Raw genomic sequence first — 27,455 nt, 5'->3', positions numbered from 1 at the left:
AGAAATGGAAACTGCATAAATGTTTATGTATGTGTTTTAGAGTGTCTGCACTGATGCTAAGTAGAGTTCCTTCTGCACACACTTTTATCAAAATTTTAGTGAACCAAATTCCATACTTTTATTGCAAAGTTTTCCTTTTTCTCTGCCAGGATAGCATATCCAAAGCTCTTATAAGGAGATGAAAACCATGGGCTGGATTTGCTGAGGTCTTCTGCCTTCTTGGGAACAAACACAGACTGAATTGGCCAAGATGGAAGTTTAGCTGCCTGCCTTCGAAGTGGGTATCCTTCTTGCTCTGTGAGTATCCTTCTTGCTCTGTGTTTTCCACTCCTGATGAGTTGGTAATACAGTTTCATTGTAGACAGGCAAGATCCACAGTTTTGTTTGCATCGTGCCAGAAAAACTGGTTTTGAAGGACTTCCGTGGGATTCAGTGCTGATCCAAAATACTGCACAGTGCTGAGGAAATGAGGACAGAAAGCTTAAGCTCAGAGAATGGTCCCTGTAGCTGAAAGGGGCAAACTGTTCCCTTGATGGGGTGTTTGAGGCTGTGGGCAGGGCAGTATCTCTTGAACTGAGGGTTGTTGTATGCACTGCAGTGATCCTGTGGGAAAGGAAATAATACACTTCCATGCTAATTCCCCAAGTGTTCCTGGAAGAGCCAAGTTCTGAACTGGCTGTGGTACTTCCAGTACCTCGTCTGGTCATTCTGAAATGGATTTCACAAATATTTCACATGTGTCAGGTGGGCTGATGAGAAAGAGAGGAACTCCAAGAAGGACCCTTGCTCTGCTGTAGAGCCGTATCACCTTCATATTGCAGAAGTTCAGCTGCATCCTGCAGTCCTGGTGCTAGGAAATTAGAAGCAATTCCCTCAGTAAGGTGACTTACATGTGAGCAATGACAAATACTTCAGGATCTGACCCTGCACCACTACTGTATAAATGTAATTTTGTACAAATAGTCACATTCATGTGCAACCAGTGGATATGTTACTTTGATCATTTAAGAAAACGAGCAGAGGCAGGTAATTAATTGTGGCCGGTAAGTGTTTGCCCAGTATTCAGAAGCAGGAGCTGATCATGGTTACTCTGCCTCTGGGGCTATCTTTGCATAATTTCCTTTGTTTTGTAACACAGTGTGCATTCCAGACACTGGGGAAGAGTCATACAGTCCCTTTATGGTGGAATCTGTATGTTTACCAGTACCCATGTACAGTTTGTGTGAATGTATTTGTGGCCTGTCTCTGCCCACTGACCTGGGTTGTGGATCCATTCGGGAGGACCAGTGGGCACCTGCTCATTTCAGGAGGCAGCAATAAGCCTTGGCCAAATGTGGTCTGCTACAGTCATGTGTTTCCCAGACTGCTCCAAATCTCAGGGCAATTTTACGTGTTTTGCCCTTCAACATATGATTTATAGTGGTGAGTCGTGGAGTCGGTGTTTCCCTTGATGGATTTTATTCCACAATAGGCGTTATTGAAATGAAGAAGTGTCAGAGTTCACAGAGCAGAGTTTCTCCTGTGCAGCACTGCAAGGTGCCTGTTCTCCTTCCCTGGCTCCTCAGCATTAGTCATTAGAGACTGGCTGTTTGATGAGCCTGGAGGATACGTAGCAAAGCAAAACTTGCTGCTGGGGCAAAAGAGCTTCCTCAGAGTTTTTTTTTTCTTGGAGATGCACATTTTAAGAGCTCCTCCAACAAATACCAACAAGGGCAGAAGCAGATAAATGCTAAGCTTCCTTTGCATTCCACAAGAGGTCCCAGCTGGTCTTTCTCTTCCAGCAGTAACCCTGGGGCAGAAGGCAATGCATTTTATTTCCTCTCACAGTATGCAAACCAAAACCTTAGTAAGGCTTGACACAGCCATTCTTCTCCCTGTGTAATTCAGGGGGGTTCCCTAAAGATTGTACTGGATGCAGGGTGGCCTAAGACTTTCTTAACACTTTGGCTGAAATTCTATTCAGTTTTATCACTGGGCTTTGCATGTGGATGAATTTCAACCACAGTTTCTACTTCACCTGTGTTACTGACTTTTAAGGCCAGCAGGAACCATTATGGTCATCTTGGCTGAATCCCATAAGCCAGAGGATTTTGCCTGGTGATTCTTGCATGGAGCTTGTGGTAGAGCTTGAGCACATAGTTTAGAAAGGCATTCAATCCTGATTTAAAAACTCAAATGACAGGGACTTTGCCCTGGATAGTTTACTATCCATTCTGGCTTGTGGATCAGAGAGTTCATTGCCTCTGGAAATGTTCTCTGCTGGCAACAGATATCCTCAGGTTCCACAACAGAAGTCCCATTGATATTACTGGGAATGTGGTTCTTCCCAGTGTGAGATACACACTGAGCCCTTCTGCAGGTGTGATTCTCTCTGACCCATTCAGAGGACAATGAGTGAGAACTTTCTCAAGGCTCCAGTTATTTCCATCTGGTAAAGGAAGGATGCACTTGACAGGTGTCTGCTGGCCTTTTCAACTCTAAATGGCCAATCTCCAACTGGCTCAATGGTGGGACAGTTCACAGAGGAAGGGGAAGCATCCCTGTGTGCACACTTCCTTTCAGAGCAAATCTTCAGGCCATGAAGAACCTGTTTGAGGTATTTCAACGTGCTTTGGATTGAATTATTTATCTAGAGAAAAAGTTTGATGCAGATATTTGCTGCCCATTTTTTCCTTATACAGCCTGGAAGAGCTGTTTATTGTGTACTCTAGACTCTGAAATCAGTAGTCCCAGAGCAATGCCCTCTGTTTTTTAATTTTAAACTGAAAAGACCCCAGCATGCTTTAGCTTTGCTTCTCAGGTTTTGCCTTTTCATTTATTTTTTTTCCTAACAGGGACAAGCCTTAAGCACAGGTGGCTGCTGTGGTTCTTTATTTCTGCTGATAGCTATTGACCTGCCAACTGGCTATTCTCTTGGTAATTGTAAACAGGTTCCTAATGGTTAAACTTCCTTCCATTTAAATTCTGTAGTCCAAAAATAATCTAGTATTTTATTAACCAGGGAACATATTATTAAACACATACATCATTCTTACCAGACTTTACCTCTGTAAAGCTAAGTAGTTTCAGGACAATGTTTTAGGGTTTTTTGGTGGTTTTTTTTTTTTTTTTTTGTTTTTTTTTGTTGTTGTTGTTGTTGGTTTTTTTTTGTTTGTTTGTTTGTTTTGGTTTGGTTTTTTGGTTTTTTTGGGGTTTTTTTCTCTTTTAAATTTTTTGGGATAGGTCTCCAAGCAATTGAAATTAAAAAGTGAATTGAGTTAGTGGTATGTAAGTAGAAAGCCTGGGAGCCAGAAGCTATACACAATTTTGACAGTGTGTTTGAAACTCCATGAGAAAGAGTATCTGACAAGTAGCAGACTCCTCGCTGGTTATGATAGACTCAGAAGTCAATAGTTGATTTCAAGGAGTGTATTTCTCTCAATTATCTTGGTTTAAATGAGTTATGACACCTAGATTTTTTTATTTTATGCTATTTACATAACTGGTTTGAATTGCAAAAATCCATTATACTTTCTCAGCTATCAAAAGAAAGGCAAGACCTTCCTGGCATCAGCTGGGTGACCCCTTGAGTTAGCTGATTATGAAAATATCAGGGCTTTCATATGTTAATGTGATCCGGGCGAGAGCCCTTCCGGAACGGCCAAACCATATGGAGTTTATATCTCAGTCGGTACGTGGGGAAACGAATCCAAAGTTATTTACTGCAGGACATGGTGACTTGCTCCTTGACTCTCTGAATCTTTGTGAATGAGTGTTAATGCTGGGGGAGCTGACAGGCTGCTATCACAGGCTCGGCCGCGCTACAGCGCAGCAGGCTCTGCTCAGGCTCTTGCACACGCCGCTCTGCCAAAGGACTTCAGCCTTCACCTACAACATCCTTGTTTTTCCATTACTAAGACTTTCCTGGATGTAGGGAGCCAAAGAGACACATTAACACGGGCCTGCACGCCAGAAGGCACAGCGTGTCTCTGGGACCAGGAAACGCGCTCGTGGTTTAACAATGGATGGAGTTACCCGCGTTTGTTTTTCACCTGAGTTCATCTTAACTGCCTCGGGTAACATCATTTAGGTCACCTAATGGGTTATATAAGTGAACTGTGGCTGGCCAGCGTGTCTAAATTTCCTCTTCCCACAATAATTGGAATAGACAGCTTTACTTTTCCTCTCGTTGCCTCAGCTGGATGTCACTTGGGTACGATCCTGTCCTATTGTGCTCTTCTAGAAAGGTCTGTGGGTTCAGCATCGGTGGTGCAACTCATCTGGACATCCCTTTGCCTGGCTAAAAATCAGTATGTTACTACAATCAGCAGCTTTTACCGTTGGCATGGCTGCTGCTTCACTGCAGTGAAAGTGTAATTTCCTTTTCTTTTTCCAAATATGTCCCTACTCTGCCTTGAAGGATGTGTATTTTTCTACCTTTCTACCTAACCAATCAAAAAAAAAAAAAAAAACCAATATGGGATTTTCTGGATTTCTCAGTTCTTGAAACAATCCATGGCCACAAATGAGTAGTCTCAGTGGAGAAGAAAGCAGAAGGCTAAAGAGGAGATAGTGAACTAAATGGCATCGAAGATCCTGTGGTCTGGGCCAAATTGTGATTGTGTCTTCTTTTAATATATTTGGTAATTTTTAATGACAAAAGACTGCTTATTCTAAAATATTTCCTTATTTTTCTGAATAATTTTAATGTGTTTGAACATTTTCTTTTATTCTAAAATATTTCTTTATTTTTCTGAATAATTTTAATGTGTTTGAACATTTTCTTTGTTTTTCTTCAGGGGGTGTTTTTGAAAATTCAAAATCTTGAGTAATTTCTGACATATATCCACCTCTCAATCCATATAAAATTTTAAAAGTGCATTTCTGGGTTTTTTTAGTATAAATACAAACTTTTCAGGCCGCATAAACTTTCCTTGTGAATCATGAAAACCAAACCCAATGGGAAGAAGTAGAAAAGAGAGAAAACTTGGGCATAATTGGTTCAGGGCTTGGGAGAGCAGTGCCAGAGAAGGGACTTACTCCAGAAACCTTCCCCTTGCCACGTGCCCCTGTAGCAGGGCTCTTCCTCCCGGAGCCATCCATCACATAACACTGTTTTTGCACTGCTTCTCTTGCAGGGGTCGTGCTGGGAGGGTCCCTCACAGCTGACTTGAGCAAAGTAAACGCGGTGTTGAGTTGCTTGGCTTCCACCTTAGAACTCAGTGTGGAATCTGGGAGCTCTGTGGGGCCCCCAGTGCTGCTCGTTAGCCCGTCCTCACATCTCAGCAGCAGCCTGGGCAAACCTCTGCTCTTCGTGCCTCTGCTGTGCCCCGGCACCACAGGCACAAATAATTTTGGATAAGACTGCACTGAAGTTTGATTTAATAAATCCCTCTAATAAGTGCAACAAAGGAACAGAAAAGATCCCTTTGGTGGCTGAGCCAGCTTAAATGAGCAGAATGCTTCCTAATTAACAATCCAGTGGTTCACTTCGCATGCTCGGCTTTATAAAGAGCAAAGTGAAAAATACTTTAAAAGCGTTCAAAGACATCTTTGTTTTAAAGGAGTAAGGAAATGCTGCTCTATCCACTGACCACCACCATGGACCATAAGGCCATGCAGCTCTAGGTCACTCTCACAAAATGGTTGCCAATATTTCCTCAGCAGACCCTCTATTGATTGCATAAATACAGTACAGTACCCATGAGGTAGTGTTGACCTGTCACAGAGTAAAGATGTGGCAAGCCCCATAATTCATTACCAGTTGGAAATAGAACATCATTGGAGAGATAAGGATAACAATGACTTTCCATCCAATGATAAATTACTAGCAGCTGCATTATTTTCCCTCACTTATATATGGCTCTCTTTATTGAATTTAGCTTGAGATAAATAAATGATCTGCCAGGAGCCTGGTTAATATTACTTCTCTGGGACCCATTTCAGGCCCAACTAGGCTTTTGCTGATAATATCTTTAAGCTTTTCAGTAGGGAGAGACATAACATTTGTTTCTGACAAGAACCCTATGTCGCCTTATCTGTTTCATTTGAGAGGCCGTCGACCTCAGCTTCTTTAGTTAAAATGAGAGCTTTACTGTAGAGACTAAGTTCTTGAACTTGACTCTCTTCTTACAATGAGATTATATGTCCTGGTTGTAAATTCGAAGCCACACATGATATACAGTTATTCTTAGCATTTCCTGTTGATCACAGGGTGGTATTGATTGCCCCTGCTTTTGAATATTTCTCTGATTTGTTTGAAAAGGAATTCCATCTTTTTTTGTGTTATTATTTTTCACGCCACAGTAATCTGTGAGCTTGTTGATGCACACTCATATTTAACTTCATGGATTTGTTCCACTTGAAAATGACTGGTTTTTTTACAACCTCTCCCTCCTCCTTAGAAAAGAAGGCTTAACAAACATATCCACTTGATTAAAAATAAAAAAGTCAGTTGAAAAACAAAAGATTAACTCTTTCTGTGAACTAAGGTGCCAGTGAAGGCACTTGAACTCGCAAAATTCTTTTTCTTACCATTAATAATTGATGTACTGCTTCAGTGATCCAGGCTTTGCAGGTACCATTGGAAAAGAGAGAGCAGGGAGGGGATAGAGTGAAGGTGTGAGGCAGCAGGCATGTTCAGCCTGTGCTGCACTCCTACAGTAACTGTTTGGATACCTCCATTGTGGTATTTTTGTTATTTCTGGGAAGCCCTCTCATCAGGTTTTAGATTAAAATCAGGCAGTTGCCATTTTTCATACAGCATGAATTAGAGGAAATTAAACCCGACCACTTCTGATAAATCCTCTCATAAATAAACTGGCTGGTGGTGTTAAATAAAAGTCCAGCCACAGTTTGATTCACATTGCAGAGAACAAAGAAAGAGTTCTGCCTATTTTAACACTCCATCATTATTATTGTTATTTATACTATAGGAATGCCTAAAGGCTCCAGCTGAGTTTGGAGCCCCCATCTGCTAAGTGCATAATCAGGCTTGCCTGGAGGAGTTTGCAATAGGAATAAGATAGAAAAAAAAAGGGGAAAGAACTATTATATCTTTCTATGCCTTTTTCTTTACAGTTGGGAAACTGAGGCACAAAGAAGGAAAGGAATCTGCTCAAGGCAGTGAGGAAAATCTTCGGCAAGGTTGGCAACTTCCAAAAGATCGTCGGAGTTTCTGCCAACTCTCTTGATGTAAGATCCTTTCCTACAGTCTTTTTGGGGGGTCACCTGTCTCCTTTATGCTTTCCTGTCTCCTTTATGCTTTCCCACTAGGCAAAAGTTAGAAGATAAAATGGGAATATGACAATAAATCTCTTTTGTCTGATGTTAGAAGAATTTGCGGTTAGGAGAAGAGGCACACCCTGAATGGCATCTTGCATAGATTTGTGTAAAAGGAGATATAATCTGTGTGCATTTTAATTTTAATTTGAACAATGTCTTGTCTTGAAATGAAATAACGAAAATTTGCCTTTTTGTATAATAGGAGTAGTTTTGGCATGTACTGGCTATTTGCCTTTTCACATCAGAAGATAAAAAAAATCTTGCACAATGCTACTAAAAGGCAGAAAGGTTAATATTTATTAAATCAGAAAAATAGGATAGTCATGTGACACTCAATCTGTGTCAGCCAGAACCAGTTCTTGTTTACCTTGAGAGGCTGACAGAATCTTCTCACCAATAAATATTAGCTAAACTCTTCAGAAATTAATTTCCCTTACAATCACAAACACAGGCAGCAGGGGAAGGGAAAAAAAAAAAAGGATGGTGGATATGAAGTAAATTATTCGCTGCCAAAGAATGAGAATGCATTTTCCATTTCTGCTGTGCTGCCATTCTAATGTTTCCCTGAGAACCCGGAAAGTATCAGGATGAGATTCACACACACACACAAAGCCAAATTAAAGTGGCTTCATGCAGGGCTTTCCACAGCAGAATGAATTGACTCCTGTGCCCTCTTGTACACACAAGATGTGTGAGCAGAGGGAGGGGAGGAGGACTGCAGCAGGACACTGATGTTGTAGTAGTCCCCAGAGCAAGCTGGGACAACAGTTCCAGGGGCTTCTGACCACAGATTCCTGTAGCTTTTTCACCAGGTTACTTATCTCACCAGATATTCTGTGTGGTGATCTGTTTGGGCCTGGGGATGTATGGATTGCTTCTTGGAGGGGTGAAGTCATCAGACCCCCCCCCCTTCTATCCAGACCATGTCATTGCAGCAGGAAAGGGCAATATATATCACTAGAAAAGTTACTCTAGTGAATCATTCTTACTAAGATCCCTGTGCAGTGGTGAGTAAATGCAGTGACTCTTTTCTGTGAGCCTCGGAAAGCAACTTGACCGACACGTGGGGATGCTCAACTGGGAATAAAACCCTTTGGGATTTGATTATTAAAGCACCCTTCCTTGTTAAGAAGTGGCTGCTTTTTCCTACAGTATGGGCAGTGCCTCTGTATTACCAGCTGTGTGGTGTTCATCTGTTGCATTGCTGTTTCCACAGAATTAGTTTTTCTTCTTTTTTTTTTTTTCTACACGAGCCATGTCTATAACAGTTTCTTTGTCTACTGTGAAGCTACTATAGAGTTTAATCTTCAGCGAGGTGCTGAGAGGTTTCACAGCATCGCTGTCAGTACATCTTTGACAAGAATCTTTTGCAAACTTTGGCAGAGGAAGTTTAGCTTCTGTATCTACCTCCAAATCTGGTTGGGTTCAGCTCAGCCACAGACTCCTTGTCTTTTGATGCTTAGTCAGCCTCCACTCCGACCACCTGTGTGCAGGAACACTGGTGTGACTTCCCTGCTAGTTGTCAGATGCCATCTTTGCAGGCAATCAGACCCACCTTTGGTGATGATTATTATCCCTCCCTCTGGATCACCACCTTTACAGACAATTTACAGTAACAGATCACACCACTGCTCTGTGGTTCACATCAGTGTCGGGTGTGCAGATTTAACCTGCCTTCTTCAGTGATGGTTCAGGAGTGGTGTGGTGTTAGTCACTTGGAGTGTTATTCACAGGGAGCTGGGCCAAGGCCAACAACTCAATTCACGTTATTGGCTGAGCAAGAAAAATGCCACTGGTGCTGACCTTGTCATAAATCCCCAGCCCCTGTCCCCATGCCACCAGCTCTCCAGACCAGCCTTTTAAAGACTGATTGTATCTGCGTTCTGGTTGCCAAAATTGTTTGGGATTTTTGTTATTTCAACTCTGTGGTCTCAGAGGAGCAAATTCCTCAATAATTTTGCTTTCTCATCAGCCAAAGGCGCCACTCTGTGCTATGTGCCAGCAAGGCTGGAGAACAAGGCTGTCTTTAAATGAAAAAGCCTTGCCTTTTCCTCCTCGCATTCGTACAAGTTAAACATGACTTCTTACTTCTGTCATTCATCCTATTAAGAAAACCCCAGACTGCCAAGTGTAACCTCATTTGCCAGTTTCCAGGGGATGGCAAGCATTTATACCTGAATCATAAACCCTGAAGGAAGGGCCTTATCTGATGTGGTTCACCAGGCTTAATGGACTGGTCTATGCAGCTGCATCACCTTGGGTAAGAACTTCAACAGAGCCTCTTAAAAATAGCCTGCTTGATGTTACATGCATTGTGCCCAAGGATACAGGTGTTTATATTTACAGACTTTGTACTTGACTGCTTTAAGTGGTTCTCTGGTGGCAGGATCTGATTGAGCAATATTCTAAACTGGGTTTGATTCAGTTCGAAATTCCAGCTCTGCAGCAAGATTTTGGATCAAATGTGGTTTGACCAGTTATCATCCTCTCTCGGCCTCACTCGTAGGATGGAGATGCATTAATGTTGTGATTATTGCATTAATGCATTAGTGTTGATGATGTAAGACTGAAGGAAGACTTTCTTTCCTTGTAGCCATTACTGCTGAACCAGTTGTTCTGATGATTTACCCAGAAAGCCCTAACTGTCCTTATAAATGTAAAATTTCTTTTTTTTTTTTATTCTTGAGCAGATGGAAGACTTAGATGGAAAGGAATAAAAACATAATTTGCCAAAGCCCTCAATTAATCATAATCAAGTTTGTGCATGTTATACTCTACAAGGGTAACAACAATGAAACACAAGGAGAAAAGGATGCTTTCCTCAGGCAATTCTGGAGACATAAGAGCAATAAAGAAGCATACTTCAGAATAATGTGGAGATATATGACTGCACTAAATAAAAATGCTTCTTTAACGTACTGTAAAAATAAAGATGTTTAGTTAGATTTATCATTCATGTTACAAGCACAAATTGATCCCCTGGACTACACCATTGGCTCTGAAAGTTATCCAAGGGATGGTTGCGACCCACTCTTTTCTGTAATTACTTAAACATTGTCTCATTTGTTAAAGAGACAACTAGATTATTCCTTTTTACTCTGAGGTAATAAATATGGGGCACCTCGATCACACAGATACAGATTTTTGACTTTTATACCATATTTTAGCCATCTTTAGCCATCTTGGGTATAGTGAGAGGGATGGCTTGCTTATTAGTTTCCACGAGTCACATCCAAACCTGTGAAAAGGCATTTTTTTAAACTAGTTTTACAAATAGCAACATGTTAATTGAAAGCAACCCCACTCCCCCAATCCGCTCTTGATTGACTTGAGAACATTCAAACCCAGCGAGATTCATTTCTGCAGCCTCATTCAACCCTTGCAATGAGCAAATGAAACAATTGTTTTATTTGTAAGAGGAGATTATCCCTTGAAGGCAGATAGGAGGATACTGCCTACAGAACCCCATTTGCAGGCACAAAGGGCGCTTAGTCAAGTTTTGGCAGTGATACTGAAGCTATTAGTTTTGGATATGAGTTCACTGATGTTCAGTGCTGTAGATTTCCAGTTAGTTCATGAAGGGCCTTTAAAATTACACACAGAGCTTCATTAATTGCCTCAGAAAAGAAGCAACAAATATCAGGCCCTTAAAGTGCGTGTGCACAGAATGGCCATTGATTGCAATGAATATTCCCCACTGGAGAACTGATCCTACGTCCTGGGAAGGCAATCACAGTTTTTACAGTGGTTGCATCAGTCACTGCCCCAAAGTGCAAGGGCTTTGGAGGATCAGGCCCTAGTAGCTGCTATCTGCTATCTATCTATCTATTTGTCTAATTTATCTGCATATGTGGTTTATATACACATCCACACACATGCATCTATATAATCCTGATTCGTTGTGTTAAAAGTGTTACAGTGATTGTTTTAACTCAAGTTGGAGACTTGAGACAAGATGCCAAACTCGGGGTCTTTCAAAAGAAAGGAATAGAAATCCAGCTTTGTGGTGTTGAAGGGTTTTTTTGTGTCCGTTATTCCATTTGATAGAGAAGTGCCTGAACATTTGTTCTGCAACCAGCTGTCCATAAAGGAGAATTTCCTATGCCTGCCTTGCAAATGGCACAACCTCATGTGATCCCTGATCACAACAAATTGATTTATTTAAATAAAAATAATGATCTTCTTTGCTTTCTCCAGCCCCAGCAGCAAAATCCCATGTAACCCTGATCAGCAAATTGATAGTTATCTTCTTTTGCCCTCCTTTCTCAAACCCAAACAATACCACCCTGATCCCCAAGTAATAAGAAAATGATTTATGCAAACAAAAATAATTATCTTTCTTTGCTCTCCACCCTCTGACTGTATAATCTCAGCAGCTCCTTGTTTAACAAATTGATTTATTTAAATTAAACAAATGGTGATCTCCTTTTGACCTCTGTGGAGCACTTCTGTGGCAAACTCCTACCACTGCTACCACCTTACCCATATGCTTAGAAGGATGTATTTTAAAGTATAGCAGCACTTTAAACTTGATACTTTGTGATTCCTTTAATCAAAACTCATGGAAGCTCTGCTTCCATGCAATGAAATTACAACGTGTGTCGTCTGAAAAATAAGAAAAGTAACTTAAATGTACCCTCCTCCATATTTTCGATGGCAGAGATGATTATTAATTTAATTTCCCAGGTGAAACTGTACAAAGGGTGGCTGTGTGTGGTTTGTCTACACCCACCTCTCCCTCGAGGTTCTTTACAGACAGACTTTAAAGCACTGACAAACTCAGTGCACAAATATGTGTGGGGCCACCTCCCCTAAAACACTGACAGAGCCATCTAGTGCCAGCCTGCTCCGTGACAGACACCAGCACCAGCTGATGGGTGAAAACAGGAGCTCCAAGGGTTTCATCCATTATGTTTTATGGTTCTGTCCAACCACAGTTTGTGTTGTAGGACTCAGCCTCTCACTGGCAAAACTTCCACAGGCACGAGGAGAGGCAGAGTCCTGCTTGTCAATGGTTCCAGTGACATGATCTTTTTGTTCCACATTCAACAGTCCCGAAGGTATATAAACACATATAGATGTGTATGTATCTGTGCATTTTTTACTGTGCTGGTTTAAGTTTGCATTTTCTGTGCTGTCCAGCCAGTATCTCTGTTTTGTGCAGCTGCTGCTTAAACAGTCATTTTGGCATTATACAGAATTACATAATTATATGTGCCATAAGCAAAAGTGCAAATAGTCCCACTTAACACCTAATCATGTGATATCTGTTGTGAAATGCTGGCGAAGTAGCCAATAGATGTGACTGTTACTTTGCTGTTAGCTCTGGTTCTTTGGAGGGGAGTACGGACTGCAGCTGGAATTTGGCACAGATGGAAGAGGGATTAAGTGATAGTGGGAGCCTGAGTGTATTGTATATAGAAACATTCTTTCCTCGACCAGTTTCTGTGGTGTGTAATACTCTGAGCAGGACATTGGTGTTAACCAGTCTCCCAGATTTGGAAATACTTTGCTTTTTTAGCAGTTTGTTCACACCATGTGTCTGCTTTGGTTTCAGACCCACGGTGCTCTCTGACAGAAGACAGTGACATGACAGGAATGGTGACACAAGGCTCTTACTGTTACATTCAATAATTGATTCTTCTGGATGGATTGTGACTCCCTAAAGGTTGCAAAGAGAGGTAAGAATGATTGGACAGCTTCAAAAACATTGGTTCCTTCCAAAGTCAGGAAGTTTTCACTCCCTTGAATCCTTCCCCTTCACGGTCCAGCACTCTTTGTGACTCTTTGGAAATACATGGGAAAATCATTAAGAGAGATTGTTTTTATCAACCAATCATTTTTTTCTTTCTTTTCCCAGTAATTTTAAGTGGGTTTTGTAATGTTGAACGCTGAATGGGGAATCACCATGTGAAAAACGTGTTTGTGTCCATTTTTATGGTTGCCACAAACTCTCCATAGGAAATCCAGATAAAAGGGAAAACATTGCAAAAACTGGTAAAGAAATTACAAAGTAAAAATATGGACACCTCTGAAGTTTTTCAAATCCCACTTTTTTTTAAATTTTAAATGTATTTTTTATTCTTCCAAATGCCGAATAAGTGAGGTTTTTGCATCTGAATACTTTTGGAGATATAGTCTGAAAATGTACTTGGATATTTGTTTCAGAATATTCAATTTCAAAATTCAGTCCTTCCCTTGCATTTGCATTACCTTCACTCCTGACTTGCACAAGTAAAATGAGGTGAGACTCAGACTAGAAGATTATGCAAAAATGTTCCTATAAAAAAAATAATAACCTTGTTCTGAAATTATACCTGGAAGATTAGAGCTGCAGCCTTTTAAAAAATTCGGCCACTCTGTATTGACTTGCCAAGAGAGGCAAGTATTTCTGCAGATGGCTTGGAATTAGTAGAACATGAAATAATGTCAATGGTACTGGTAAGAGGATTAACCAGCAGTTCTGATGTTATTGAACAGTTTGCAGAGACCATATTAAACAGCCACATCAGTCCACAGGTCAGCCCTGCAGTTCTTCTGCTAAGCAAACACAGATGTAGAGTTCCCTTTTTCATGGCCATCATTTCATGCCTTTGACATATGTTAGGCTCTTGGGACTCAGTGGCATATTTACAACCTGGACATTAAAGATTCCTTTTTTTTCAGATGATTAGTGGACACCGACATCTAAATCAGTAGTAAAAAGAAAAGCAGGAACCCAGGAGAGCGGGGAAGGACTCCAGCAATGCAAACATGTAAGTGAAAGATTAGGCTGCTAGAAAGTTCCCTGACGAAACACCGGGGGCTTTTTCAGTTGATGACAAAAATTCTCCTTAAGAATCCAGTCAGTTTTAAATCTCTTTTTCTTTTGGGTTGATCTTCTCTTTATTTGGCCAAAGCTGCCTATGAAGTTGCAGTGGTTGAATTTCACAAGGCGGGAGGAGTTCAGCTCGTGTCAGCACTGCCAGGCCTCTGTGCTTGTTCAAAGTTTGTGCAGATCTCCTGGGGCTACAAATTGGCCAGAAGAAATTGAGGGAACAGTCTGTCTTACAATATTCCCGTTCCTTTTCTATTCCAACAGAAACTTTGGCAGTTCTTTAACATTTTCCTCAGCTTTTTGTTTTTCTGAAACTGGGAGTCAGAAATTAAGAAAATGAATAACACAACTATGTGATAAACAGGGTTTTTTTTAATGCACACAAAATACATACTTACCTGTGTGCAGCGAGGACATGGTGGGACAGGTTCTTCTTTCATCTGGATGGTGTCTCAATCCTGAAAAGTTGTGCAGTTTCCAAATAAAGATATAGGTACAGACAAGCTGTATGTCAAGGCAGAGCTCCTGAATGTAAAGGTTGTTGACAAAGAATTCGTTTGGAAAGAAGAAGATAAACCAACTGATAAATTACAGAGCCTTTGGTCAGTAATTGTTTAATATGATGCAAATTTTAAGTGAAATTTCCAGCGTACAACTGCTCCACGTGTAGCCACTTCTTCCTGTGAGAGGAAATAAATATGCAACCGGAGAGTGTAACAATGAATTACATTCAACCTCAGAAGTGCTTTAGCATGTCTTCAAGAGCTGCTGCTGTCTTCAGTGATGGATTATAAGTTAGCATGAGATCCCACAGGCATGGCAAGGTATTTATGTAGTGTTCTGATTGCTGAGACACCTCCAACAAATGTACAGTCAGTGCGAACAGAAATCAGAGTATCACTATCTCCCACTTTATTTCATTTGTTTATATTTAGCAGGTGCTGGAATATTACAAACCACTGAGCACAACTATAGTTGGGATATAGTTTCCAAAGCTTATTTACAGTAGCTTTCAATCACAGTGAGTGATGGTATATTAATCCATAAGTAGTTCCATTGATTTCAGGGAGTCCTTGTACAGCTGAGTATATCTCGATTTGGTCCCATGTTTGAAATGTAGAAAGAGCTCATTTCCTGCCATGTTCTTAAGTGCATGAACAGTTTGAAAAAAGCCCTACCCTGAGCTCTCCCCAAAAAACTCATAATAGTGCAAAATACTGACAAGGCTGGTGGGATGCAGGTTTTGCAATATTTTATTGTGTTGCAGAAATGGTGATAAAATGTTCCTCAGTTATACAGAGATGGATGTGCGTTCCATGTGCTGTTTTCAGCTGTGTACTTACACCACTCCAAAATCCCAAGGAGAAAAGGAAAAGCTGAGATTCACATCAGTAGCAAAGAACATCAGGTGATGTTGATTTAAAGAAAACATTAATCAATCCAGATTTGCTTGGAACCGGGCCCAGGTTCACTCAACAGGTTGGTGAACCTTAGCAAATGTTTCTGTGAATCTGTTCTGTGTTTTGACTTTGTAACGTGATCTGAAATCATCTGAGTTTCATGTGGTTTTGTTGTGCATGTTTTGGAACGCTCCTGGGGTGAATCCAGGGAAAGACAGGGGTGCTAAATTTTGCATGACGCATAAGGTAAGCAGTGTTTCACTCTTCCTGACACCCCCTGATACCAAAGTGAACAACAGTTGATGCTGTCAGCAGAGTTTTGAAAGAGGAGACAATCACTGTCTGTCAGGCTTCTTGTGTCTCCAGCAGTCTTTATTGTGGAGCCAAGAGACAGTCTTCAAATCATATCATGAAAAATGTTATCGTGAGTTTTGGACTGTTATTTTCTTTTTCTCTGTTTCTGGTAAATGTCAAAAGTTTTACTGTGTAGGCAGGTACTGGAGTTGTGAACAGTGTGTTAGGCTTCTTGATGTATATTGGTTTGAAGAAGTTATACAGTGCTAGAAAAAATTAGGTTTTTATAGTGAGTCTGCGGATGAACAACTTGTGTTTTAACTTCATTCGGTTTGGATGTGAATTCATAAATAGGTGTACTCAGCCTCTATATAGCTGAATATAAAGTATTTAAGATCCATCTACACCAATCAGGTAAAAAATATGATGAGGTGACAGTTTCTATTAATTTTATTTTTAGTCCAAACTAGAGCCCAGAGCAATAGAGATGTGAGACACTCTGCACAAGAAACAAAATCTAATTCATCAGAGGATGCCAAATTTTTCATTCTGTTTCAGAGTGAGCAACAGAATTTTGCTGGAGTTGGGATTTTGGAGAGAAAGGCAGATGGGAGGAGCTGTTTATTTTTTTTTTTACACTGATTTACTGCCTCATAATTGAGCCCCATTTGTGGATCAGTGTTATGACAGGGAGCTTAGAGAAAAGGAGGTCAGTGAGTTTAGCTTAGTGGCCTGGCATATATACAAGGTCAGACTAGATAATTTAACTGTCACTTCTGGCCTTAAACTTGAGGAAACTGAAGACGGAAAAATCAAAGTCTGCAGAGGTAATAAGTAAGAAAAAAAAAAATGTAACAGGCTGGAGTGTCCTTTAATGCCCCCGAGGTTCAGCATTCCCTAACCCACCAGGTGCACTGGGGGACAGCCACAAATGGAGTGGCCCTGTTGGTCCATTTGGAAGCACAGCAGGAAGGAAGAACAGTTTGCCCATAATATTCAGCTTGAAGCCGATATCTTCATTCCCCTCTAGAATAGTTGTGTTTGCACCCCCTTGTACTGTGGCATTTTTCCACTAAGGTTGTCTCACTTATTTAACTCGACATACAGAGCACCCCTCTGAGGTCTTTGAGACCCAAAACAGCATTGGAAGCGACAGCCCAGACAACACAGGTAATCATATCAGACCTTGTGGGACTGCACTGACTACTTTTTAATTGATAATTCCAAGTTTCTGCAATAAATTTATTTCTTAATTGCATACATCATGTCATACACGGTAGCTAATGATTACCACTAGTTAAAGTTTGCAGCCTTCAAGACATCCTCCTCCCTTCCATATAACCGTAATTTTCCTTCCAAATTAAGATTTTCTCAGAAAGAAAATGGACAAAACCTGCACGTTAAATCCAATTCCGTCCAAATAAATGAAGGTAAATTTTAGGTACTAAATTAAGTAAGTGATTTTAATTAGCGGATCATTTCAGGAAGATCATAAAACATTTAAGTAACACTGAAGTTATGTATATTTAAGCAGTTTTATGGAGAATTAAAGTCTTAAATGGTAAATTTCAAATGTAAATACGAAAGTCGATGGAGGAATGTTAATTGCTTTTCCTAAGTTTCTCACATGGCCTAGATGTTAGGAGAGGTATCAAGAATTACATTCACAGTAATAATGTGCCCAATCCAAAGCTTATTAAAGTCCTTGGAATTTTTCCACGGATTTTAGAAGCCATTGTATGAAAACAAGAAATGCTTTTAAATGTCTAACCCCCAGTACTGTGGAAGTCACTTACATGCCAAAAATCATATATGTGATGTCAATAGTCTAAAATATTGGTTAATTTATAGCTTAAGATTCCTGTTCATAGCCAAGAAATTTAAACTGACCTTAAGAACTTATCCAGTTACCCTTTTGAACAAATAAAATTACGTTTGCAGCAACAGACATTTTACACCAACAGATTAGTTTACATAAAAGGAAAACTTACACACCAGGAGAAGCTGCTACGATTGGACAACAAAACGTGCCAACAAATTGGACTACCAAGAATGTGAATTCTCACATGCCTGTCCATAGCTCAGCGGTACTGTTACATTATTTTTGATTCAACTAGATCAAATTAAAACTTAATTTTTACAGTTTGATAATAATGAAATGCATAATGTTTGAAACTAATGAAATTCAAATCAGGGGGTACTAAGGCTGAAAAGTCACGACGTGTACATTTGTCCAAATTCCCTATTGTAAACCACTTGGAAATGAATATCCCATTGGAAGAGGGAAAACAGAAAGTGGACCTCAGCAGAAGGTTTCCTTGATTCCCTTAAACCATTTGGTCTTCTGGGAGAGCCTGGAAGAACTATGGCCACATCTCTTCCCATGTTGGTGTCAGGATGCAGATGGAAGTGGTAGAATTCCATGCAATCATTTTACTCCATGTAGACATAGGAATCACGTTGCAAGGACAGCTGTTCCACCAAAAAAAGTGGAAGTGCCACCATCAGAGTCTGCTTGTGACTAAATTGTTGTAACTGTATGTGCAAGGAACAGATTCTTTAAGGGACTGATAGTTCCCAGTGCCCAAAAAATCAAGAAACAATTTTTTTCTCTTCAAGATTCACCCCAAATTGCTGGAATGGCTTATTTCAGAATTATGTAGTACCTTAGGGGAGTGTGATGTTTGTTTTCATTTGGTTTGTAGTGAGACAAGTCCCACTGCTTTTCGCAGTGAAATCTGTGCTGATACAGAGGGATGTGCTGCTCCAGCGGTGCCTCCTCTCCCGTGTTTCAGTGTCTACAGAACCTCCGTGAGCATTTCTGGGAGAGGGACATGCATGTGTGCTGATAGTTCAGCCTCATGGAGAAGCCACCCTGCCAGTGTGCATGACAGAAGGGCTGAAGGCAGCATAAACCTGCTCTTTTCTTTCTCTTCAAAGCGTTTTTTAACACCCACCTTACGCGCAGTCCGAGGCCCGCGATCCGGGACGTGGCTGTGCCTCTGTTTCTTCAGCTGTTGGATGGGGATATTATTATGCTCTTGTCTCAGATGCTGAGAGGGTTAATTAATTATGTTTATGAAACCCTTTGAGATTCTCAGATGAAAGGTGGCTTTGGAATTGTTAGGTGTTATTATAAGAAAAAAGAATGATTTTATTGCTTCATGTTAATGGTTAACATCTGCACCACAAAACCTGCTTGATCACATAAAGATTCTGCTAAGCATTTAATCCTAATTTGCAGGCTGATGCATATTCATTTTATTTAGAAGATTAATTTAGTCATCAAAGGTTAATCTGCCTCGGGTTTGTAATTAGACAGAGCAGTGACTTGGCGTCTCTGGGCTCACCCAGGTTGCACTGAGTGAGCAGGGCTTTAACTGTCACCAGTTTTCACTTCCAGCTAGTGCTTGGAGAAGGCTTAATTTTTGGAGAAATGGTGAGTGGTAAAAACTTTGGCCAGTTCGAAGATTAAAAGTAAAAGGAGAAGCATGAGCCAATGAACAGTCAGCGTAGTGAATCTCAGAATGCTGCTTTAATTCATCCCTGGCAATGTCAGGGCAATAAGCAAGAGATTTTTTTTTTAAATACATATTTGTAAAAATGATTAAACAGATTTCACAATCTTTGATGTATGAATCCTGCCCCTCTTTCAAAATTACTGATTAGCAGTTTGCAGAAAGTATCTGAAATGAAGAACTATGAGGCTTTCTGCTGAAAATATCAGATTTTAACTTTTAGCTGCTATTAGGCACTGTTAGAAGGTTGTACAATATGACCTGTAGTTGCTTGTACCCCTGGAAATTAAGCCTTTAGTGCTCAATGTCGGATCCTTTAATCAGAAGTCACTAAAGAAAGTGTGGTCCTTGTGGAGAACAAAAATCACATTTCCTATGCAGGTACACCAGAAGGCATTTTTAATTACTGTTTATAAAGCTGGCTGTTAGTAAGTGTGAGGGGTTATTAATGCCATGGTATTGTCTTTTGAAGTGAGGAAGAACAGTGGCTGCTTCTCTGTCATGTCCTCATCTTTTCCCTGTTGCAAAGCAGTCAGGAGGGTGATATCAGAGGGCGTGTGCAGCACAGTGCTGTGCTTCAGCACCCTGTTAGGCAGTGAGGTGGCCTTCAGACACAAATTGGGTGATGGGAGTCCAGGGTGGCATGGGATGTGCTCACCCTGTCAGTGGGGATGGGGTTGTCAAAGGGCAGCTGTGTGACTCGGGGATCCAGCTCAAACTGGTTCGGGTGGGGGAAGTTCGCTGTGGGACGTAGGGCTGGGAAATGGCAGATGAAAACCTTGCAAATGGAAAATTTGTCTTAAAAATAGTGGCTTGCCCAATGTGAAATCAATATGGGCTGCAAAATAAGTACTGTAAATGAAAATCATGATACTAGAATTTAGGAATTTGGCCAAAGTTTTACATTTCATTGCAGCTTGGCTTTGGTTTAGTTCAGAATCCAGATTCTGGGGATGGGGGGGATGTTGCTTTTTTTTTCCCAGTACAGTTCTCACATCTCTGTTTTGATTTGCCAGTTTTCCCCTCCTCTTTCTGGTGCAGAACCTCAGAAGCATCCAAGAAGGGATTTTGGAGACCATAAACAGTTCTAATTGAGAACAGCCGCAAATCAAGTTAAGTGCCAGCCTGACTATCAGAATATAAATGAAACTCTTTTATTAAAACATTGTATTTTAATTATTGTGAAGAACAAGTGGCCTAATGTGAAAAAGCTTTTAACATAGCAGTTATTTGCTTGATAGCTGATAACTTAATTTCGGGGGGATGATTACAGGTATGGCTTTTTGTCTTCTTCACTTTCATTTTTACTTGATCTAATGACTGTTCACTGATTTTCATTTGGACTTGAGGTCATTTTCTAATTCAGTTGCTAATAAACTCAGATTGGTTGGGGCCTGTTATTGAAATCAGGTTTTCTATTTCCAGTTTAAAAGGCCAGGGAAGTTTTGTTGGTGTTTTGAAAGAAGTTTAGAGTGTTTTGGACTGATGATTTGCAAACGTAGGAGCTCTTTGCAGAGTGACCCTTCGCTAGTCAACTGTAAGCACTTGTCAATTTGTTCTCTGCCATGAAGATAACCTGGCATGCAATGAGAGCATGGGATGGCAATTCACTACAACTGAGGGGGAAAAAAACCCCCAAACAGCAAGAATACATGTCACTCTAAGCAGATACCATAACTATAAAACAGTTACTGTTACATCATTCAAGCCCTTCCTTTCTAGCCAAGAGACTGAGAGTGGAATTAAACACACACATTTGCCACAGATTTTAGGCTATTTATGCTATTTTAGTCGTCTCCTCAACCTGCACATTTAGTGTCTTCACTTGCATCCTAATCCTGAGCTGATTTGTGTGAATGGTGGATAGGCACCACTAAAATGGGGATTGTGAGCTTCATCTGTCATCCCTGCTGCTCTACCATTGACTTCAGTGAGCTTCCAGAGGAATGAGTCTGGCCCACAAGAGGATGTGAACTGTCAAGAAGACAAACCTCTTTCTCATCCACTTGAAATGTTTGTGGGAAAGAATGCCCTAAATATTTAGCAGGTTTTGTAATTTGAGAGGCAATGCAGGTTTTTTTTTTTTTCATTTTAGTTTTCTCCCTACCTTTCCATTTTCTTTATTAAGTAGAGGAAAACCTTGCCTTAGGCCCAGTGTGCTTATGACAGGGAAAAAATATCTGCCAGAATCTCCATTATTGCTCGGGCCTGTATATATTGTTATTGCTCTTGTATTTGTAATAGCAAAAGGTGACTGTGCCTCTTATGAAAAATTCTGTTTGCAGAAAATACCTTCTTCCCCCCACCTTTTCCAAACCCAGCACGGTGCATAAAGAATCCAGGGGTGTTTATGTTGGTTATGTTAATGCAGCAGAGCTCAAAGCAGCATATATGTAAGGACTGGACATGTGTACCATAGCTGGGCATTGTGGTGATGCAGCTCACGGAATCAGGAGGAAGCAGAGATGCTTAAAGCCAGTTTAACTTCCTCTCCCTTGCATGTTTGGGAGTCAATGAAGCTGCACAGAGAGCATCAGTGAAATCTGCTGCAGCCCACGCTGGTTTCTGGTGGACAGAAGACCCAAAGTGGAACTTAACCTCAGATGTCCCCAGTAAGGTCACCTGTTTCAGCGCTTCCTAAAGGCAGCCAAACTGATTGCTTACATCAACCACCATCAAAGATCTTGCCCCTTCATATTTCAGCTGCAGGGAGCTGCAGTGAGTCAGGCTTGGGTGGAGGGGGGAGATCCTCCACCCAGATTGCCAGCTCAAGCTTGCCACTGCTTTATCGTGTGGTCTTAGGCAATGTGTTGAGTTTTGCTTCTGGAAGACCTCAGGGTTAAACTCTCAGAGTGAAAGCACAGCCCATCACCATTATGTGCAGTGGCTGACTGCTGCCTCTTCAGCCATGTACGTAGTAGGACCCCAGAGACACCCGTGTCTGCGTGTTAACGGAGCTGTTTTACATTTGATACACAAAAAGACATGGCACAACACTCTTGAACAGTGCTGAGTATGGGAATATCCTCCCTGGGAGCGGGGCCATCCGTGTGTGTGCGTAATTACAAGCTCCCAGTCTAAGTGTGTATGTAAAAGTTCACGTTTATACACCATTGGATTTGCATAACACTGTCCACGAAATCAACGTTTTAGAGCTTTCAGAGCGTTGTTACAATCCTTCCCTTGTGCAGAATGATTCTGGAGCAGATTCTTGTTGACCAGGATATCTAGGCAGTAGGTCCCTGGCAGTGCTGTCTTTCTCTCAAATAGGTGTGCCAGCTCCAAGACTGGTTGCTGGTACCTTCAAAGAGTGAGAAGTCGGCACCTCCTTTGGCTGCCAAGGCTTCCGTGCAACCGAGTGCTCCTCTTTCCCAGCAGAAGGGACTCTGCTTTCTGCCTTTGCTCTTGCCTAAGGGTGAGTTGTCTTCATCACGCTTACCCTGTGGGCACAGGAAGTGATATTATATAAGAAATAATTTTGCAACCCTATTTCTACTAATCATTGCCACTCCTACCATAATAACAGACAGATGCAACATACACGATTCATGTTTCTATTATTTTTCTGCTACAGTTTGCATGTGTTTTCCATTTAATTACAGTATATGAATTTCATATCTCTCATTTTTTTTCCCCTTCTTGGATTTAAAATTGAATTTGATATCTGTGATATATAGATAGGCCTGTGGTGAATCGTTTGATGCACTTTACACTGATAGGTCTGAGTCTCTGCAAATCTCTTAAGTGCTCTGAATATCTTCCAGTTTTGTTGGTGATGCAATAGTATCTGGGATACTACTGTAGTAGTTTCTGCACAAGACAGAAGAGTAGCTCGAGCATTTAAAGAAACTTTACTTAACAACAGTGACAACACCAAAACCAATTGTAACTGTTTTTAGGTGTTAGAGAACTCTTTGCACCCATATGTCTCAAAACAAATTGCAAAGGGCTTTGCAGAGGGAGAAAACTGAGGTGTGTTGTTCAGAAATGAACAGGATACCCTGAACAGAGTAGTGACAGCACTGAAATGGAAACCAGGTTTTTGTGACTGACCTACTCAATGGGAAGTATGTCTTAAAATAATTCAGGCTTGAAGAACTTGTGGTGTGTTACTCGTTGGATTCTTTCTTTCCCAACCTATATTACCATGTTTGAATTGAGCATATTACAATACTTGAGAAAAGAGATTTCAGTTTAAGTTCTACATGAAAGAGGCCAGCTGAAGTAGAGAGGAACATTACTAAATGTTGGTTCCTACTGTATTTTAACCTGAATTAGTGGAAATCTTACTAACAGTCGGCTCTGCCTCCTCTGTAACTTTCCATGTGTTTCAGAAGGAGTTGAATTATCCTGCTACTTATCAAGAAGAAAAGAAGAGCAAAAGATCATTGGTTTAATGGACATGCTTTGGATTTAGAGCTGGCATCCTAGAAGCAGAATTGTCCCTGTGGATGTAGAAATATCATGGTAACACTGCCCAGGTAATATTCAAGCCTTATTTTTTTCTGAGTGCAGGTTCTGATTGTAGTAGATGACACATGTTTTTAGAACAATGGTTGAATGCCTACTTAGTTCACACATGGCCCACAAAGATTTTGAAGGCTTGATGTACTCTATTAAGTAAATAACTATAAATAAAACAGACTTAAAAAATCTTTAAATGTGCATTATGCCATCAAACTATGCTGTTTGGAAAGAGCTGTGGTGTTTGGGAAAAATTAGACATGTTTTCAACAACTGTCCAAGTACATATTTACACATAGTTTATGGTGTACACAAAGCTATGTCCATGGAAACTCTTGGGCCCCAGGAAGCTTTATTAATTATTCTTTGAATACAGTGTTTTCAGTCACTTAAACACTACAAATGGACAGGAGACAGCTAATCATGGGGAAACATGCTGATTTCAAGGGAACTTAAAACTTGCTTCTCCCAGAACCATCAGTAGAAAATGGCAAAATATTGATATGGGACGTATGGAATACACTGTGTGGGGAGGAAACAGAGATTTGTAGTTTATATAGGTACATTTTAGTACCTGTTTGTTCAGCCAGATGAATAAAGAGACTTTTCACTTGCTCAGAACTCTCCTGGTCAGGTCCAGCTGAACATGAGCAGCACTGAGGCTCTTCCCACTGAAGGTGTTTTTCATTACTTGTGTGCCACCTATGACCTGCAGATATTTTGGTATTCTGGATTCCCCAGACACAGAATATTAGATGCTTTCAGTATCCTAATTCCTGTTCAGTTCATGAGGAGCATAGTCTGTGGGCTTCTGGCTTCGTTGTTTAACAGGGATATAGTGTGATACTTGAAAGACAAAATTTCTTTAGATAAGAAAGTTCAGAGTAGGGACCTTACTTTCCTGCTTGCCTGTGATGTTATCAAACAATAATCCTTGTTAAGTAAGGATTAATGTTCAAACATGATCAGGCTGGTGAAACATCTTTTTGGCTGCAGAGGAGACCTGGCAGAGTCTCCCTTTGCCTGCCTTTGGATCATTTTGTAGACCTCGTTCACACAAGCCACTTTACCTGTGAGTGGGGTGGGTGCATGGGATCATCAGATTCTCCCACTACATCTTGGACTGAGGTCTCACCTGCATCTAAGAATAATGCCCTACCAAAGCATCTTTTAGTTGTAAAGCTCTGGGACCAAGTTCTCTGACTCTGTATCAGCTGGAAGGTTGTTTTGGATTTTGCCAGGTTGTTTTATCACATGCTGGAGAGTGCCTGTCTTAAGCAGACTTGTCCTAAGCAATCCTCTTAGTGTTGCTGTGAGAGGTGGTTATATTTTAAATACTGTAAGTCAATCTGTTGTCCACCTCTCATGGACAACTTGATCAGACCCCATGTAGCAAAGTTAATAGAGTCTTGTAATACCTAAAAAGCCCCTTTACAAGCAGCACCGTTTACTTTTCAGTTGTACTGCTTATTTGCCAATTCCCATCTACTCACAAAACTTTCTAGGTACTCTGATTTCTTTATCTAACTTGTTAGCGGTGAGCATGGCCCTTAAGGACTCCTTTGTTTTTGGATAGTTGTCAATTTTACCAATTAAAAGAACGCCTTTGGATAGTTATCAGAAGCTGGAGCTGAAAACATGTTTGCGATTACTGATGACATAGCTGTTTCTATTTGCTGCTCTCTCTTTTAATTCCAAAAAGTGATATTTTTTTTGGCAGTAGATATGAGAAAATATGTCACTGTGTATAATTACAAAATGCTGTTCATTTCTATCTTGTAACTGTGGGGGGTTAGTTGGTACAATACATTTGGTTCATTCTTGGCTCACTCAACTGCATGACACACGTTTAAGTGTATTATTAATTGTCATGTTAATATTCATTACCATGTTAATTTCCATGGAATCATATAATTCTGCATGCCTCCAAATTGATGTTCAAGGGTATATGCAAGCATGAAAAAAACCACTGAATGATTTCCTAGGACACTGTAATAAACCTTAAATAAAATCACGTTCTGAACATTTTCCTCCAGGAGACCTGGGCTTTTTCAACAGGCTTTACCCCACCATGATACTTGCTACAAAAACAAGATTCATCCCTGGGAATGGGCTTTGTATAAAGCTGCTTTAAATGTTCCTTGTGCTTTCAACCAGATTCAAAATACAAATCCACAGTGCTGGCTTTACTTTAATTTCCTAGGTTGCATCTGCCATCTCATCAGAGCAATCTGACTGTACAGTGCACTGAAGAAGCTGCATAATATTTCTAGTGACTTGGATTTTTCACTTGATATATATCAAATATACGGATAATGGCTCAATAAGTATCTGTGAATTTTTCAGTAGTGTTTTGCAAGAGAAAGTTCTACTAGAAACAGCAGCTTGGGACCTGCAAATTTGGGGGATAAGAGGTGAACCTCATTCTGAACAAAAATGTCTGTTGCTTGGGGATTTAAAAGAAAAGGATTGATACAAGTATTTTGGGCTTAACCTCCTGTTAGCACAGACCGTCTTACCTGAAGCCTGGTGAAATCAGTGGGAGTTTTTGATTGTTTCTGAATATGACTCAGACTTCCAATGCATGTGTTTGTAAAGGAGAGAGGGCACATAGCACCTGAAATGCTCTATTTTTCCAGGAAATAGGCCCATCCAACTCAAACTTACCCATTTCTGAAAACACCTTTGGTCACAAGGCACTGCACCTGCTGCAGTTTGTAGATGGGTGGGTTCTTTTCTCTAGTCCTGGTGAAGTTTTAAGAGCTTGCAGATACGTTCATTATCCACTTTTACTTGTCTTAGAGAACATATAGGCTTAGGCAAGAGAGAGAAGTTGGCTTTGGCCTCTTGCCTTGGCTGGTGTTACTCTGGAGGAGGTGTAAGGGCAATGACATGAAACCAGGGTGGGGTCACAGCACTGAACATTTTATTGTAGTATGAGAATAGCTCCCTGCCAAAGTCCTTGTAGAGCAATGTATTTCAAGGTCATGTGTTTTGCTCCACAATCATCTCAAAACATGCTTGTAAATAAATTGTATGGGCTTAGCTCTGCTGTCATGACACTTTCCCCTAAGTAAATGCCAAGGCTACTGTGGATAGAATTACACTGACTAAGAAGGCTCACACCTGAGCAGCCTTACAGCTGCTCTTCTCAGCTGGGATTTAGTAGTCTTGGTTCTAGGTGGCAGCAAAGCCCTTCTCAAGCCCTCTGAGTCGTGTGGGGCACACCTGCCCTCGGAAATGAAGTGCAGAGATATCCGAGCTACTTGTGGACAGGCCAGCTCTGGAAGCAGAGCTGGAAAAGCAGGGCACTGCTGCACTGACAGGTCCCTGCTGCTGCTGGGACTGAGCTGCTGGCTCTGCAGGGCTGTGGAGACACAGCTGCTTCTCAGAGATAGCCTGTTTATTTGGGCAGGAGTTGCATGTTTTTCTGTGCTGCAGCTTCACTTCCTAGGGTAGGACTCTGCTGCACTGTGGCTTTCTGTCTAGTGAGAGTATGAGCAGTTTCAGGCATAGAGGAACTTTTACCAAGCATTTGTGTATTGCCTGCAACAATTAGAGACACCAGCACACTGTTACATCATCATCATTATTATAATCAACAGGTTGTATTCAGAAGTCATGTCTTGTTTTAAAATACCAGACCTGTTTGAACACAGACATTTAATCTAAATTAATATATTGATAATATGTTAGGAA

General features: G+C 40.8%; 1 long non-coding RNA gene across 1 annotated transcript in view; it reads left to right on the top strand.

Moving 5' to 3' along the window:
- Positions 1 to 27,455, top strand: part of LOC113990098 — a 240,914-nt gene that overhangs the window by 23,303 nt on the left and 190,156 nt on the right. The window contains exons 2-9 of the long non-coding RNA XR_005563376.1: positions 150 to 297; positions 7,060 to 7,173; positions 12,821 to 12,944; positions 13,930 to 14,018; positions 15,348 to 15,559; positions 20,309 to 21,904; positions 22,563 to 22,707; positions 23,627 to 23,773. This is a non-coding gene — a long non-coding RNA (uncharacterized LOC113990098). The remainder of the gene's footprint in view (positions 1 to 149; positions 298 to 7,059; positions 7,174 to 12,820; positions 12,945 to 13,929; positions 14,019 to 15,347; positions 15,560 to 20,308; positions 21,905 to 22,562; positions 22,708 to 23,626; positions 23,774 to 27,455) is intronic.

The sequence above is a fragment of the Pipra filicauda genome, unplaced genomic scaffold (genome assembly GCF_003945595.2).
Source record: "Pipra filicauda isolate LSUMZ 115617 unplaced genomic scaffold, ASM394559v2 scaffold203_size1373443_pilon, whole genome shotgun sequence".
In the NCBI taxonomy this organism is placed as follows: domain Eukaryota; kingdom Metazoa; phylum Chordata; class Aves; order Passeriformes; family Pipridae; genus Pipra; species Pipra filicauda.
This window is presented reverse-complemented; position numbering and strand designations above follow the sequence as displayed.